Genomic DNA, 15806 nt, shown 5'->3' with positions numbered 1-15806 from the left:
ATAGAACCAAGTAGTGTACTATTTACTACCTGTTATTCTGTCTCTGTGCTAAATTCAGTGCTATTCCACACATTAGTATACACCTGCTGGTGTATTTTTTTAAAAAAAGTGTTTTTTTCTGCGTAGAAATACGCATACCAGTGCGCTCATCATTGCAAAGGGCATATATACAACAAAGGAGTGTACTATTTAGTAACTGTTATTCTGTCTAGGGCCTATATACTTTGAAAGGACAGCCGTAAGTAATCGCCTGCTGCTGTTCTATACCCTCATAAACGCACTAAGTATGTCAGGCAGGGAAGTGCCAGGACGTGCACAGAGAAGGGGCAGAGGCCTACATACGTCAGGCAGAGTTGGCAGCAGACTTGGGGCGAGTGGCAGCAAGAGTCGCAGCAATAGGCCTGAGCTCCCGTTAACACCCAGCGGTCGCGTCGTCGACCCATCTCTCCTCGTCAATTGGTTTGCACATTCATCCCCATGATCACAAGCGAAATCTGACAACCTCAGTCAAGAGTCGGTGGGTTCCTCAGAAACAAGCCTCAGTTGGCATGGCCCGGGAGAAGTCCCCGTAATCCCATTGCCTTTGTCCTATGCTGTTCCCTCTCTCAAAGAAGTATCTCATGCTTTGGGTTCAGCTCCACTATTTAATGAGGACGTTGTAATAGTGGAAAGTCAGCAGCTAATGGGCAGCCAAGAATGTGAGAAGACATGCGTCGCTTGCTCCGCAAGGCGGGCAAGTAGTGATGCGGAGAGTGACGTGGGAGGCGGTGTTTCAATTGTTCAGGGTCCTGAGGCAGACACTGTTGTGGAACACGAGGAGGACATCAGTGACGTGCACACATCTTTTGATGATGATGAAGCCGATCGTAATTGGTAGCCGGGTGCAGAAGCCGGAGCTTCATCATCATCAGGAGAAGAGATTTGCTCTTTGTCTATGAGGCAGCAAGGCGGTAGCACGGTTGGCAATCAGCGTGGTAGTGGCAGTAGTGGAAATTGAGGTGCAAAACGTGCCAGGGGGAGACCACCTGCTTCGCGGCAAGTTACCATTCAGGGAGGTAGTGGAACAGGGGTTCCTGGAGACGGTGCCAATAGCAGTGAAATAGTGCAGACTGCGGGTGGGAAAATCAGCTACTCTGCGGTGTGGTTGTTCTTCATAAAGAATCCGGAGGACCTTAGCGTAGTCACATGCAAAATCTGTCGGCAGAAAGTGAAGCGTGGCCAGGGTCCCAATCTCGGCACCATGGCCCTGCGTCAACACATACTTCACCACCATAAAGCGGCCTGGGATAACCATGGCTCCAATGTAGTGGTCCAGCCTGCCACATCACCCAGTGGCCATCCGCTCCCTCCGTCATCCAGCCAAGGCTCCACCACCTCAGCCGAAGGGAGCATTGTGTCAAACCCTCCTTCTTGCGCTCCTGCTTCTTCCGCTCGTAGTCAGCCATTCCGCCAACAATCGATCGGCGAAGCCATGTCCAAGAGACAACAGTATGCGCCCACTCCTCCAACGGCGCAGAAGTTGAATGTGCTCCTGTCCAAGTTGCTGGTGTTGCAGTCCCTCCCTTTCCAACTGGTGGACTCTGCAGCTTTCAGGGAATTGATGGATTGTGCCGAGCCGAGGTGGAGAGTCCCAAGCCGTCATTTATTTGCGAAGAAGGCAGTACCAGCCCTGCATAAGTTTGTACAAGAGAAGGTGTGCCAGTCCTTGAGCCTGTCGGTGTGTTCAAAAGTGCACGGCAGCGCCAAAGTGTGGAGCTGTAACTACGGGCAGGGACAATACATGTCTTTTACGGCCCACTGGGTAAATGTTGTTCCTGCACAGCCACAACAGCAACTTGGGCAGGTCACAATGCTTCCTCCTCCACGCTCTCGCTCCCAGGCAGTTGGTCCTTTTACAGTGTGCGCCTCCTCCTCCTCCCCCGTGTCCTTGGCCTCCACTGCACATCCAAATCTCGGTGGCCCTTCATCGTACCACGTGTGTAGGGCACAGCGGTGTCAAGCCGTCCTTCACATGGTTTGCCTTGGCGAACGGAGTCACACAGGGGAGGAATTGCTGAAGTTCATTAGGGAAGAAATCCAAGTATGGCTTACTCCACGAAATCTGGAAATGGGAACCATGGTGACCGACAATGGGAAAAACATTGTGGCCGCGCTGCGACAAGGAAGTGTGAACCATTTGCCCTGCATGGCACACGTGTTGAATCTGGTTGTCAAGAAGTTCATCAAGTCTTCACCCCATTTGCAAGATGTCCTGACAATGGCAAGGAAACTGTGCATGCACTTCAGCCACTCGTACACCGCCAAGCACACTTTGCTTGAGCTGCAGCGTCAGAACGGTATCCCACAACATAGTCTCATTTGTGACGTTGCCACACGTTGGAATTCCACCCTGCATATGTTGGACAGACTATACGAACAAAGACAAGCCATCACGGATTTTTTGATGATACAAGCAGATAGGAGTACTCCCCTGTGTAACTTCAATGTGAACGAGTGGCAGCTTATACGTGACACCTGCCGTTTGCTGAGGCCCTTTGAGGAAGTCACATTTTTTGTTAGTTGCTCGAATTACGCCATGAACAATGTAATTCCACTCCTACATTTACTCCAAAAAATGATTGAAAACATGGCTGGTCACGGCAATGGAGACATTGCGTCTACATCAGAAGGCTACATGAGTCCTGTGGGGGATGAACTGGAGGAGGATGATGAGGGGCAGAGCGGAGCACAGTTTACGGTGGATGAGATGGTCAGTGCTTCTGGTCATTGGACAGGAGAGGAGGAGCAGGAGCAGCCAGAGCAGCTGGAGGGTTATTATGAGGGAGGCGAGACAGAGGACCCAGACACACCGTGGCAGTATGCAGTGGAGATGGAGGCAGGTAGTCCCAGTGAGTCACTGTCACAAATGGCACGATGCATGCTGAGTTGCTTGCGTAGTGACCCCTGAATTGTCAAAATTCGTCAGCGCGATGACTTCTGGATCTCCACCTTATTAGACCCTCGCTACCGGCCCAGAATGGTGGCCTTTTCTACACCCACTTAGAGGGAGGACAAACTGACCTACTTCAGGGAGCTTCTATGTAGTCGGTTGGTCGATGCCTATCGGCCACATGGTCCATCCACTCGCAGGTCTGACTCGGGGGGCCCTCTGCGCTCACCTTCCACTGCCACGGCTTCTGGGGAAGGGAGGGGTGGCAGGAGCAGTACCGGCTCAATCAGCAGCAGCCTGAGTCTACAGTCGCTGATGAGTAGCTTCCTTCAGCCGCATAGTGAAGCTACTCATCAGCAGCAGGTGGACATGGAGCAGGACCTGAACCAGCAGGTGGTGGCTTACCTCGACATGACCCTGCCAACAACCGTTGAAGATCCGCTGGACTTCTGGGCAGCCAAACTCGATTTATGGCCGCAATTAGCGGAGTTTGCCCTGGAAAAGCTGTCCTGCCCGGCCAGTAGTGTGCCATCAGAGCGGGTGTTTAGTGCGTCCGGGGCCATAGTCACCCCAAGGCGAACTCGTCTGTCCACTAAAAATGTGGAGAGACTGACGTTTGTCAAGATGAATCAGGGATGGATCAGCCAGGATTTCCAGCCACCAATGACAGATGGGTCTGAGTAGATTGACCATGCTCCTACAACAAAATTTTCTCTATTGTGGTTGGTTATGAAACCCTCTGGGGCATACCTGGGCATTGTACGGCCCGCTTGCCACATACGGCCCTTTGATTGGCTCTGACCGACTCGCGCTGATTGGGGGACAACTATGCTGCCTAATCTGGGGGACAACTATGCTCCTAATCTGGGGGACATCTATGCTGCCTAATCTGGGGGACAACTATGCTCCTTATCTGGGGGACAACTATGCTCCTAATCTGGGGGACAACTAAACTCCTAATCTGGTGAACATCTATGCTGCCTAATCTGGGGGGACAAGTATGCTCCTAATCTGGGGAACATCTATGCTGCCTAATCTGGGGGACAAGTATGCTCCTAATCTGGGGGACATCTATTCTGCCTACTCTGGGGGACAAGTATGCTCCTAATGTTGGGGACATCTATGCTGCCTAATCTGGGTGACATCTATGCTGCCTAATCTGGGGGACATCTATGCTGCCTAATCTGGGTGACATGTATGCTGCCTAATCTGGGGGACAAGTATGCTCCTAAACTGGGGGACATCTATGCTGCCTACTCTGGGGGACAAGTATGCTCCTAATCTGGAGGATATCTATGCTGCCTAATCCCGGGGACATCTATGCTGCCTAATCTGGGGGACATCTAGACTGCTTAATCTGGGGGACAACTATGCTCCTTATCTGGGGGACAACTATGCTCCTAATCTGGGGGACAACTAAACTCCTAATCTGGTGGACATCTATGCTGCCTAATCTGGGGGACAAGTATGCTCCTAATTTGGGGGACATCTATGCTGCATAATCCCGGGGACATCTATGCTGCCTAATCTGGGGACAACTATGCTCCTAATCTGGGGGACATCTATGCTGCCTACTCTGGGAGACAACTATGCTCCTAATCTGGGGGACATCTATGCTGCCTAATCTGGGGGACAACTATGCTCCTAATCTGGGGGACATCTATACTGCCTAATCTGGGGGACAACTATGCTCCTTATCTGGGCGACAACTATGCTCCTAATCTGGGGGACAACTAAACTCCTAATCTGGTGGACATCTATGCTGCCTAATCTGGGGGACAAGTATGCTCCTAATCTGGGGGACATCTATGCTGCCTACTCTGGGGGACAAGTATGCTCCTAATCTGGGGGATATCTATGCTGCCTAATCCGGGGGACATCTATGCTGCCTACTCTGGGGGACAACTATGCTCCTAATCTGGGGGACATCTATGCTGCCTAATCTGGGGGACAACTATGCTCCTAATCTGGGGGACATCTATGCTGCCTACTCTGGGGGACAACTATGCTCCTAATCTGGGGGACAACTATGCTCCTAATCTGGGGGACATCTATGCTGCCTAATCTGGGGGACAACTATGCTCCTTATCTGGGGGACAACTATGCTCCTAATCTGGGGGACAACTAAGCTCCTAATCTGGTGGACATCTATCCTGCCTAATCTGGGGGACAACTATGCTCCTAATCTGGGGGACATCTATGCTGCCTAATCTGGGGGACAAGTATGCTCCTAATCTGGGGTACATCTATGCTACCTACTCTGGGGGACAAGTATGCTCCTAATGTGGGGAACATCTATGCTGCCTAATCTGGGTGACATCTATGCTGCCTAATCTGGGGGACATCTATGCTGCCAAATCTGGGTGACATCTATGCTGCCTAATCTGGGGGACAAGTATACTACTAATCTGGGTGACATCTATGCTGCCTACTCTGGGGGACAAGTATGCTCCTAATCTGGGGGACAAGTATACTCCTAATCCGGGGGACATCTATGCTGCCTACTCTGGGGGACAACTATGCTCCTAATCTGGGGAACATCTATGCTGCCTAATCTGGGGGACAACTATGCTCCTAATCTGGGGGACATCTATGCTTCCTAATCTGGGGGACAACTATGCTCCTAATCTGGGGGACATCTATGCTGCCTACTCTGGGGGACAACTATGCTTCTAATCTGGGGGACATCTATGCTGCCTAATCTGGGGGACAACTATGCTCCTAATCTGGGGGACATCTATGCTGCCTAATCTGGGGAGAAGTATGCTCCTAATCTGGGGGACATCTATGCTGCCTACTCTGGGGGACAACTATACTCCTAATCTGGGTGACATCTATGCTGCCTAATCTGGGGGACAACTATGCTGCTAATCTGGGTGACATCTATGCTGCCTAATTTGGGGGACATCTATGCTGCCTAATCTGGGGGACAACTATGCTCCTAATATGGGGAAAACTGATGCTTCTGGCCTTGGGCCTATAATTTTTTGAAGTTTAGCAGTAGCTAAATACATGCTTAATGCAAATGTCAACATTGATCTTTAAATGTAAGGGGTTATGAAACCCTCTTGGATACTGCGAATGACTGCTGCAGACTCATTCTGTGTCTTTCACAAACTACTTGCCTCCCTGGTGCCTCAGGCCTTGGGCCTATAATTTTTTTAAGTTTAGCAGTAGCTAAATACATGCTTAATGCAAATTTCAACAATGATCGTTAAATTCTCGGCGATCTGCCAGGGCCCTCTCCTACCCCGCATGGGCCGATTCGAGGACCTCACTAACCAACTCCCTAACTAATCCAATCGCTTATAGCGATGGGCGGTGTGTACAAAGGGCAGGGACTTAATCAACGCCAGCTTATGACCCTCACTAACTGGTAATTCCTCGTTTTAAGGTTAAATAATTGCAATCCCAGATCCCTATCACGAACTGGTTTCAGCGTGCAACACGCACCTGTCCTTGAAAGATAGAGACACGCTAATCCGTTCAGTGGAGCGCTAGTGTGGCCCAGGACATCTGAGGCCATAACACACCTGTTATTGCTCGATCTCGCAATTGATCGGGCAAGGTAAGGGGTTATTAAAGCCTCTTGGGTACTGTTGAGGTCTACTCCTGACTGCTCCTGGTACAATGTATGGTGTAATTAAACACTCGGGTAGTGTTATTGTTAAATTTACTGATAATTGTATCAGTAATAAAATAGAAATTTGCAGAATGCTAACCATTACACAACGGAATGCTTGTTGCGTGTGATTTTTTTAATGAAAAAAAAAATATATATATATATCAGGGATGTGGAATTTCTATCGCCCGACGCCCGGGACTAGCAGTTTTGCAGGTGAATTTGTCCGGCCCTTAGCCCGGCTTCGGGCAAGCAGGGCCGGACCTGACAAGTGCGGTGGCGATCTGCAGTCTGTATGGAGCGGGCTCCCGACGTGCGGGGGGTGATGAAGGGGGCGTGGCTTCTTGCTCCCCGTGCAGACCTGCGTCCTCTGCCTTCACTCCCCCCAGCTGTAGCTTCAGAGAGCAGAGGGGAGTAGAAGCGTCTGCACGGAGAGATGCTTGCGGCGCTCTGCAGTATGTATGGAGCGGGCTCCGGACTCGTGCCCGCTCCATACTCTGCAGCCCCCGGCTGTTCTCCGTAGCCGGGGGCCGCCGCTAATAGCCAGCATGCGGCGATCGCCGCGGCTGGCTATTAACCCTTTATATCGCTGCTGTCAAAGCTGACAGCGGCGTCTAAAGGGACATGTGAATGCTCCCTGGTGGGCTAGTGGGGTGGATCGCCCCCCCGTAGCGCGATCGCAGGGGGGCGATCCACTATGGAGGTAGCCGGAGGACTTACCTCTGCTTCCTCCTGTTCCGCTCTGTCATTGATAGATCCTGGCTGGACCAGGCTCTATCAATGGATCACAGAGCACACAGATTAATAGAGTTCAATAGAACTCTATTAATCTGTATGAGGAATCTAATGATTCCTCATAAGTCTAATAAAGTGTAAAAAAAATAAATAAATAAAATAAAATAAAAAAGTTTTAATAAAAGTTTGAAAGACACACATTAACCTAGTGGTCTTCAAACTGTGCCCCTCCAGATGTTACAAAACTACAATTCCCAGCATGCCAGGACAGCCGTTGGCTGTCCGGGCATGCTGGGAGTTGTTGTTTTGCAACATCTGGAGGGCCACAGTTTGAAGACCGCTGCATTAACCCCTTCCATGTTAAAAGTTCAAATCACCCCCTTTCCCTATATAAAAACACGTAAACATAATAAAAATAAACATATTTGGTATTGCTTTGTGCGTAATTGTACAACCTATTAAAATATAACATTATGTATCCCGTACGGTAAATGTAAAAAAATACCAAACCACAGATTTGCAATTTTTATAATATCCCAGAAAAAAAAGTTAAAAAGCGATTAAAAAGTCAGATCAATACCAAGATGGTACCGATACAAAAAAATGATTATGGCGCAAAAAATGAGCCCTCATACAGCCTGATATGCGGAAAAAAAATAAAGCTACAGGGGTTAAAAAATGGCAATTAAATTTTTTTGAAAAAGTCCAGAATTAGTAAAACATGATGTAAACGATACAAATCTGGTATTACTGTAATCAGGCGCCTAAAGTATAAAACTAACATGTTACCTCAACCACAAGTTAAATGGCGTAGAAAAGAAAAAACACCAAATCTGCAAAATTATCTTTTACTATTTCAATTTAACTTCCCTTAATATATGTATATATATTTTTGGTTCGAAGAATATGTTATTGAAAAATTAAAAGGTATCCTTTTAGTAGGTAGTTATGGCTATTATAGGGCGAGGAGGAAAAAAACGAGAGTGTAAAAGCGAAAATTGGCCGGACAAGTGGATCGTAATGTGGGACAAGTAGATTTTGCTCCATTTTAGTCCCGTGGACAAGTAGTTTTTTATAAAATTTCCACACCCCTGTATATATGGAGAGGGATTAACTCTGCTTAATCATTTTTGGCGATTAGAATCCTTTAGTGATCTGATCTTTTGGAGACAGATGCTCTTACACACATGTAATAATTTTTTTAACCAAATTTCAAACATTGTGTGGTTTATTATTTTTGAGAAGAATGTCTTTTGGTGGTCCACCATCCTGCATTATAGAGTCTTCTGAACTGCTGTTTATGTGCTTGTTTTTAAAAAACAGGTATTTTGTCAGACAATTTCAATAAAATTTTGTGTTTTTTTGGGGTGGATTGTGAAGCCCGGGTGTGTACTCGTGCATCAGCCAACTCCAGGCTGTGTCTTTCAGGCAATCTATGGGTTCCTGATGCCGCAGAGGTGGGGCCTGGGTCTGGGAATTTAAAATTTTTGGATTGCGGGTGCTACCAAAAAAGATGGACAAACCCTAATCCGTTCAGTGGAGCGCGCCTGCGGCCCCGGACATCTGAGGGCATAACACACCTGTTATTGCTCGATCTCAGGAGAAGGGGGGTTCATCATCGGGAGAAGAGAGTTGCAGGTTGCCCTTGAGTCAGCAAGGCGGTAGCACGGTTGGCAGTCAGTGTGGTGTGGCAGTAGTGGAAATTCTGGAGCCTACCGTGCCCGGGGGAGACCACCTGCATCGCGGCAGCTTACCTTTCTGGGAGTTAGCGGGTTACCAGCACCGGTCGAGGAAAGATAGAGACACGCTAATCAGTTCAGTGGAGCGCGCCTGCGGCCCTGGAAATCTGAGGGCATAACACACCTTGTATTGCTCGATCTCGCAATTGATCGTGCAAAGGTAAAGGTAGGGGGTTATTAAAGCCTCTTGGGTACTGCTGAGGCCTACTCCTGACTGATTCTGGTGTAATGTATGGGGTATTTAAACACTCTTGGGTAGTGTTTTTTTTTTTTTTATTTACTGATAATTTTATCGGTAATAAAATTGAATTTTTCAGAATGCTAATCGTTACACAACCGAACGCTTGTTGCGTGTGATTTTTTTATGGAAAATAAAAATACGGACAGGGATAAACTCTGCTTCATCATTTTGGGCGAAAAAAGTCCTTTGGTGATCTGATCTTTTGGAGACAGATGCGCTTACACACATATTGACTTAGTTTTTGTAAAAAAATTTCAAACATTGTGTGGTTTATTATTTTTGAGAAGAATGTCTTTGGGTGGTCCACCGTCCTGCATTATAGAGTCTTGTGAACTGTTGGATATGCGCTTGTTCTTACACAAAGGTATTTCTTTAAAACATTTCTAAAATGTTGTTGTTTTTTGGAGGGGATTGTGAAGCCCTGGTGTGTACTCCAGGCTGTGTCCTTCAGGTAATATATGGGTTGCTGATGCCGCAGAGGTGGGGTCTGGGTCTTTGTCAAAAATTTAATATATTGTGTTGTTGTTTTTTTTTTTTGGGGGGGGGGATTGGGAAGCCCTGGTGTGTAGTGTACTAGTACATCAGTCAACTCCACGCTGTGCCATTCAGCCACTAAATGCTCTCCTCTTGCTGCCAACATGTCCACGCTGTGTCATTCAGCCACTATAAGGTGTCCTCATGCTGCCAACACCTCCACGCTGTGCCATTCAGCCACTATATGGTGTCCTCATGCTGCCAACATCTCCACGCTGTGCCATTCAGCCACTATATGGTGTCCTCATGCTGCCAACACCTCCACGCTGTGCCATTCAGCCACTATATGGTGTCCTCATGCTGCCAACACCTCCACGCTGTGCCATTCAGCCACTATATGGTGTCCTCATGCTGCCAACACCTCCACGCTGTGCCATTCAGCCACTATACGGTGTCCTCATGCTGCCAACACCTCCACGCTGTTACGCCGAGCGCTCCGGGTCCCCGCTCCTCCCTGGAGCGCTCGCAACATCCTCGCATTTGCAGCGCCCCGGTCAGACCTGCTGACCGGGTGCGCTGCAATACCTCTCTCAGCCGGGATGCGATTCGCGATGCGGGAGGCGCCCGCTCGCGATGCGCATCCCGGCTCCCGTACCTGACTCGCTCTCCGTCGGTCTTGTCCCGGCGCGCGCGGCCCCGCTCCTTAGGGCGCGCGCGCGCCGGGTCTCTGCAATTTAAAGGGCCACTGCGCCACTGATTGGCGCAGCTGGCTTAATTAGTGTGTTCACCTGTGCACTCCCTATTTATACCTCACTTCCCCTGCACTCCCTCGCCGGATCTTGTTGCCATTGTGCCAGTGAAAGTGTTTCCTTGTGTGTTCCTAGCCTGTGTTCCAGACCTCCTGCCGTTGCCCCTGACTACGATCCTTGCTGCCTGCCCTGACCTTCTGCTTCGTCCGACCTTGCTCTTGTCTACTCCCTTGTACCGCGCCTATCTTCAGCAGTCAGAGAGGTTGAGCCGTTGCTGGTGGATACGACCTGGTTGCTACCGCCGCTGCAAGACCATCCCGCTTTGCGGCGGGCTCTGGTGAATACCAGTAGCAACTTAGAACCGGTCCACCAGCACGGTCCACGCCAATCCCTCTCTGGCACAGAGGATCCACCTCCAGCCAGCCGAATCGTGACAGTAGATCCGGCCATGGATCCCGCTGAAGTCCCACTGCCAGTTGTCGCCGACCTCACCACGGTGGTCGCCCAGCAGTCGCAACAGATAGCGCAACAAGGCCACCAGCTGTCTCAACTGACCGTGATGCTACAGCAGCTACTACCACAGCTTCAGCAATCATCTCCTCCGCCAGCTCCTGCACCTCCTCCGCAGCGAGTGGCCGCTTCCTGCCTACGATTATCCTTGCCGGATAAATTTGATGGGGACTCTAAGTTTTGCCGTGGCTTTCTTTCGCAATGTTCCCTGCACTTGGAGATGATGTCGGACCAGTTTCCTACTGAAAGGTCTAAGGTGGCTTTCGTAGTCAGCCTTCTGTCTGGGAAAGCTCTGTCATGGGCCACACCGCTCTGGGACCGCAATGACCCCGTCACTGCCTCTGTACACTCCTTCTTCTCGGAGATTCGAAGTGTCTTTGAGGAACCTGCCCGAGCCTCTTCTGCTGAGACTGCCCTGCTGAACCTGGTCCAGGGTAATTCTTCTGTTGGCGAGTACGCCATCCAATTCCGTACTCTTGCCTCCGAATTATCCTGGAATAATGAGGCCCTCTGCGCGACCTTTAAAAAAGGCCTATCCAGCAACATTAAAGATGTGCTGGCCGCACGAGAAATTCCTGCTAACCTGCATGAACTTATTCATCTGGCCACCCGCATTGACATGCGTTTTTCCGAAAGGCGTCAGGAGCTCCGCCAGGATATGGACTTTGTTCGCACGAGGCGTTTTTTCTCCCCGGCTCCTCTCTCCTCTGGTCCCCTGCAATCCGTTCCTGTGCCTCCCGCCGTGGAGGCTATGCAAGTTGACCGGTCTCGCTTGACACCTCAAGAGAGGACACAACGCCGCATGGAGAATCTGTGCCTGTACTGGTCCGGTACCGAACACTTCTTGAAGGATTGTCCTATCCGTCCTCCCCCCCTGGAAAGACGTATGCTGACTCCGCACAAAGATGAGACAGTTCTTGATGTCTACTCTGCTTCTCCACGCCTTACTGTGCCTGTGCGGATATCTTCCTCTACCTTCTCCTTCTCTGCTATGGCCTTCTTGGATTCCGGATCTGCAGGAAATTTTATTTTGGCCTCTCTCATCAACAGGTTCAACATCCCGGTGACCAGTCTCGCTAGACCCCTCTACATCAATTCTGTTAACAATGAAAGATTGGACTGTACCGTGCGTTACCGCACGGAACCTCTCCTAATGTGCATCGGACCTCATCACGAAAAAATTGAATTTTTGGTCCTCTCCAACTGCACTTCCGAAATTCTTCTTGGATTACCGTGGCTTCAACGCCATTCCCCAACCCTTGATTGGTCCACAGGAGAAATCAAGAACTGGGGTACTTCTTGTCTCAAGGACTGTCTTAAACCGGTTCCCAGTAGTCCCTGCCGTGACCCTGTGGTTCCCCCTGTAACCGGTCTTCCTAAGGCTTATATGGACTATGCTGACGTGTTTTGCAAAAAGCAAGCTGAGACTTTACCTCCTCACAGGCCTTATGACTGTCCTATTGACCTCCTCCCGGGTACTACTCCACCCCGGGGCAGAATTTATCCTCTGTCTGCTCCAGAGACTCTTGCCATGTCAGAGTACATCCAGGAAAATTTAAAAAAAGGGGTTTATCCGCAAATCCTCCTCTCCTGCCGGAGCTGGATTTTTTTTTGTGTCCAAAAAAGATGGCTCCCTACGTCCTTGCATTGATTACCGCGGACTTAATAAAATCACGGTAAAGAACCGCTACCCCCTACCTCTTATCTCGGAACTCTTTGATCGCCTACAAGGTGCCCACATCTTTACCAAACTGGACTTAAGAGGGGCTTATAATCTCATCCGCATCAGGGAGGGGGACGAATGGAAGACTGCATTTAACACCAGAGATGGACACTTTGAGTATCTGGTCATGCCCTTTGGCCTGTGCAACGCCCCTGCTGTCTTCCAAGACTTTGTTAATGACATTTTTTCGTGATCTCTTATATTCCTGTGTTGTGGTTTATCTGGACGATATTCTGATTTTTTCTGCCAACTTAGAAGAACACCGCCAGCATGTCCGCATGGTTCTTCAGAGACTTCGAGACAATCAACTTTATGCCAAAATGGAGAAATGTCTGTTTGAATGTCAATCTCTTCCTTTCCTAGGATACTTGGTCTCTGGCCAGGGACTACAAATGGACCCAGATAAACTCTCTGCCGTCTTAGATTGGCCACGCCCCTCCGAACTCCGTGCTATCCAACGTTTTTTGGGGTTCGCCAATTATTACAGACAATTTATTCCACACTTTTCCACTATTGTGGCTCCTATCGTGGCTTTAACCAAGAAAAATGCCAATCCCAAGTCCTGGTCTCCCCAAGCGGAAGACGCATTTAAACTTCTCAAGTCTGCCTTTTCTTCTGCTCCCGTGCTCTCCAGACCTGACCCATCTAAACCCTTCCTATTGGAGGTAGATGCCTCCTCAGTGGGAGCTGGAGCTGTCCTTCTACAAAAAAATTCTTCCGGGCATGCTGTTACTTGTGGGTTTTTTTCTAGGACCTTCTCTCCGGCGGAGAGAAACTACTCCATCGGGGATCGAGAACTACTGGCCATTAAATTGGCGCTTGAGGAATGGAGGCATCTGCTGGAGGGATCAAAATTTCCAGTTATCATATACACTGATCACAAGAATCTCTCCTATCTACAGTCTGCCCAACGGCTGAACCCTCGCCAGGCCAGGTGGTCGTTGTTCTTTGCCCGTTTTAACTTTGAAATCCATTTTCGCCCTGCCGACAAGAACATTAGGGCCGATGCTCTCTCTCGTTCCTCGGATGCCTCGGAAGTAGAGCTCTCTCCGCAACACATCATTCCTCCTGACTGTCTGATCTCCACTTCTCCAGCCTCCATCAGGCAAACTCCTCCAGGGAAGACCTTCGTTTCTCCACGCCAGCGTCTCGGGATTCTCAAATGGGGACACTCCTCCCACCTCGCAGGCCATGCGGGCATCAAAAAATCCTTGCAACTCATCTCTCGTTTCTATTGGTGGCCGACTCTGGAGACGGATGTTGTTGATTTTGTGCGGGCCTGTACTGTCTGTGCCCGGGATAAGACTCCTCGCCAGAAGCCTGCTGGTCTCCTTCATCCTCTGCCTGTCCCCGAACAGCCTTGGTCACTGATTGGTATAGACTTTATTACAGACTTACCCCCATCCCGTGGCAACACAGTTGTTTGGGTGGTCGTTGATCGATTTTCCAAGATGGCACATTTTATTCCTCTTCCTGGTCTTCCTTCAGCGCCTCAGTTGGCAAAACAATTTTTTGTACACATTTTTCGTCTTCACGGTTTGCCCACGCAGATCGTCTCGGATAGAGGCGTCCAATTCGTGTCTAAATTCTGGAGGGCCCTCTGTAAACAGCTCAAGATTAAATTAAACTTCTCTTCTTCTTATCATCCCCAATCCAATGGGCAAGTAGAAAGAATTAACCAGGTCCTGGGTGACTATTTACGGCATTTTGTTTCCTCCCGCCAGGATGACTGGGCAGATCTTCTACCATGGGCCGAATTCTCATACAACTTCAGAGTCTCCGAATCTTCTGCTAAGTCCCCATTTTTCGTGGTGTACGGCCGTGACCCTCTTCCCCCCCTCCCTACTCCCTTGCCCTCTGGTTTGTCCGCTGTGGATGAAGTGACTCGTGATCTTTCCACCATATGGAAAGAGACCCAAAATTCTCTTTTACAGGCTTCATCCCGCATGAAAAGGTTTGCCGATAAGAAAAGAAGAACTCCCCCCATTTTTGCTCCCGGAGACAAGGTATGGCTCTCCGCTAAATATGTCCGCTTTCAGTCCCCAGTTACAAACTGGGACCACGCTATCTTGGTCCTTTCAAAGTCTTGTGCCAGATTAACCCTGTCTCTTACAAACTCCTTCTTCCTCCTTCTCTTCGTATTCCCAATGCCTTCCATGTCTCTCTCCTTAAACCACTCATCATTAACCGCTTCTCTCCCAAACTTGTTTCTCCCACTCCTGTTTCCGGTTCTTCTGACGTCTTCTCCGTGAAGGAGATTCTGGCCTCCAAGACGGTCAGAGGGAAAAAAAATTTCTTGGTGAATTGGGAGGGCTGTGGTCCAGAAGAGAGATCCTGGGAACCTGAGGACAACATCCTAGACAAAAGTCTTATCCTCAGGTTCTCAGGCTCCAAGAAGAGGGGGAGACCCAAGGGGGGGGGGTACTGTTACGCCGAGCGCTCCGGGTCCCCGCTCCTCCCCGGAGCGCTCGCAACATCCTCGCATTTGCAGCGCCCCGGTCAGACCTGCTGACCGGGTGCGCTGCAATACCTCTCTCAGCCGGGATGCGATTCGCGATGCGGGAGGTGCCCGCTCGCGATGCGCATCCCGGCTCCCGTACCTGACTCGCTCTCCGTCGGTCTTGTCCCGGCGCGCGCGGCCCTGCTCCTTAGGGCGCGCGCGCGCCGGGTCTCTGCAATTTAAAGGGCCACTGCGCCACTAATTGGCGCAGCTGGCTTAATTAGTGTGTTCACCTGTGCACTCCCTATTTATACCTCACTTCCCCTGCACTCCCTCGCCGGATCTTGTTGCCATTGTGCCAGTGAAAGCGTTTCCTTGTGTGTTCCTAGCCTGTGTTCCAGACCTCCTGCCGTTGCCCCTGACTACGATCCTTGCTGCCTGCCCTGACCTTCTACTTCGTCCGACCTTGCTCTTGTCTACTCCCTTGTACCGCGCCTATCTTCAGCAGTCAGAGAGGTTGAGCCGTTGCTGGTGGATACGACCTGGTTGCTACCGCCGCTGCAAGACCATCCCGCTTTGCGGCGGGCTCTGGTGAATACCAGTAGCAACTTAGAACCGGTCCACCAGCACGGTCCACGCCAATC

Source organism: Hyla sarda, chromosome 1 (assembly GCF_029499605.1).
Source record: "Hyla sarda isolate aHylSar1 chromosome 1, aHylSar1.hap1, whole genome shotgun sequence".
Lineage (NCBI taxonomy): Eukaryota > Metazoa > Chordata > Amphibia > Anura > Hylidae > Hyla > Hyla sarda.
Note: the sequence above shows the minus strand (reverse complement) of the source record.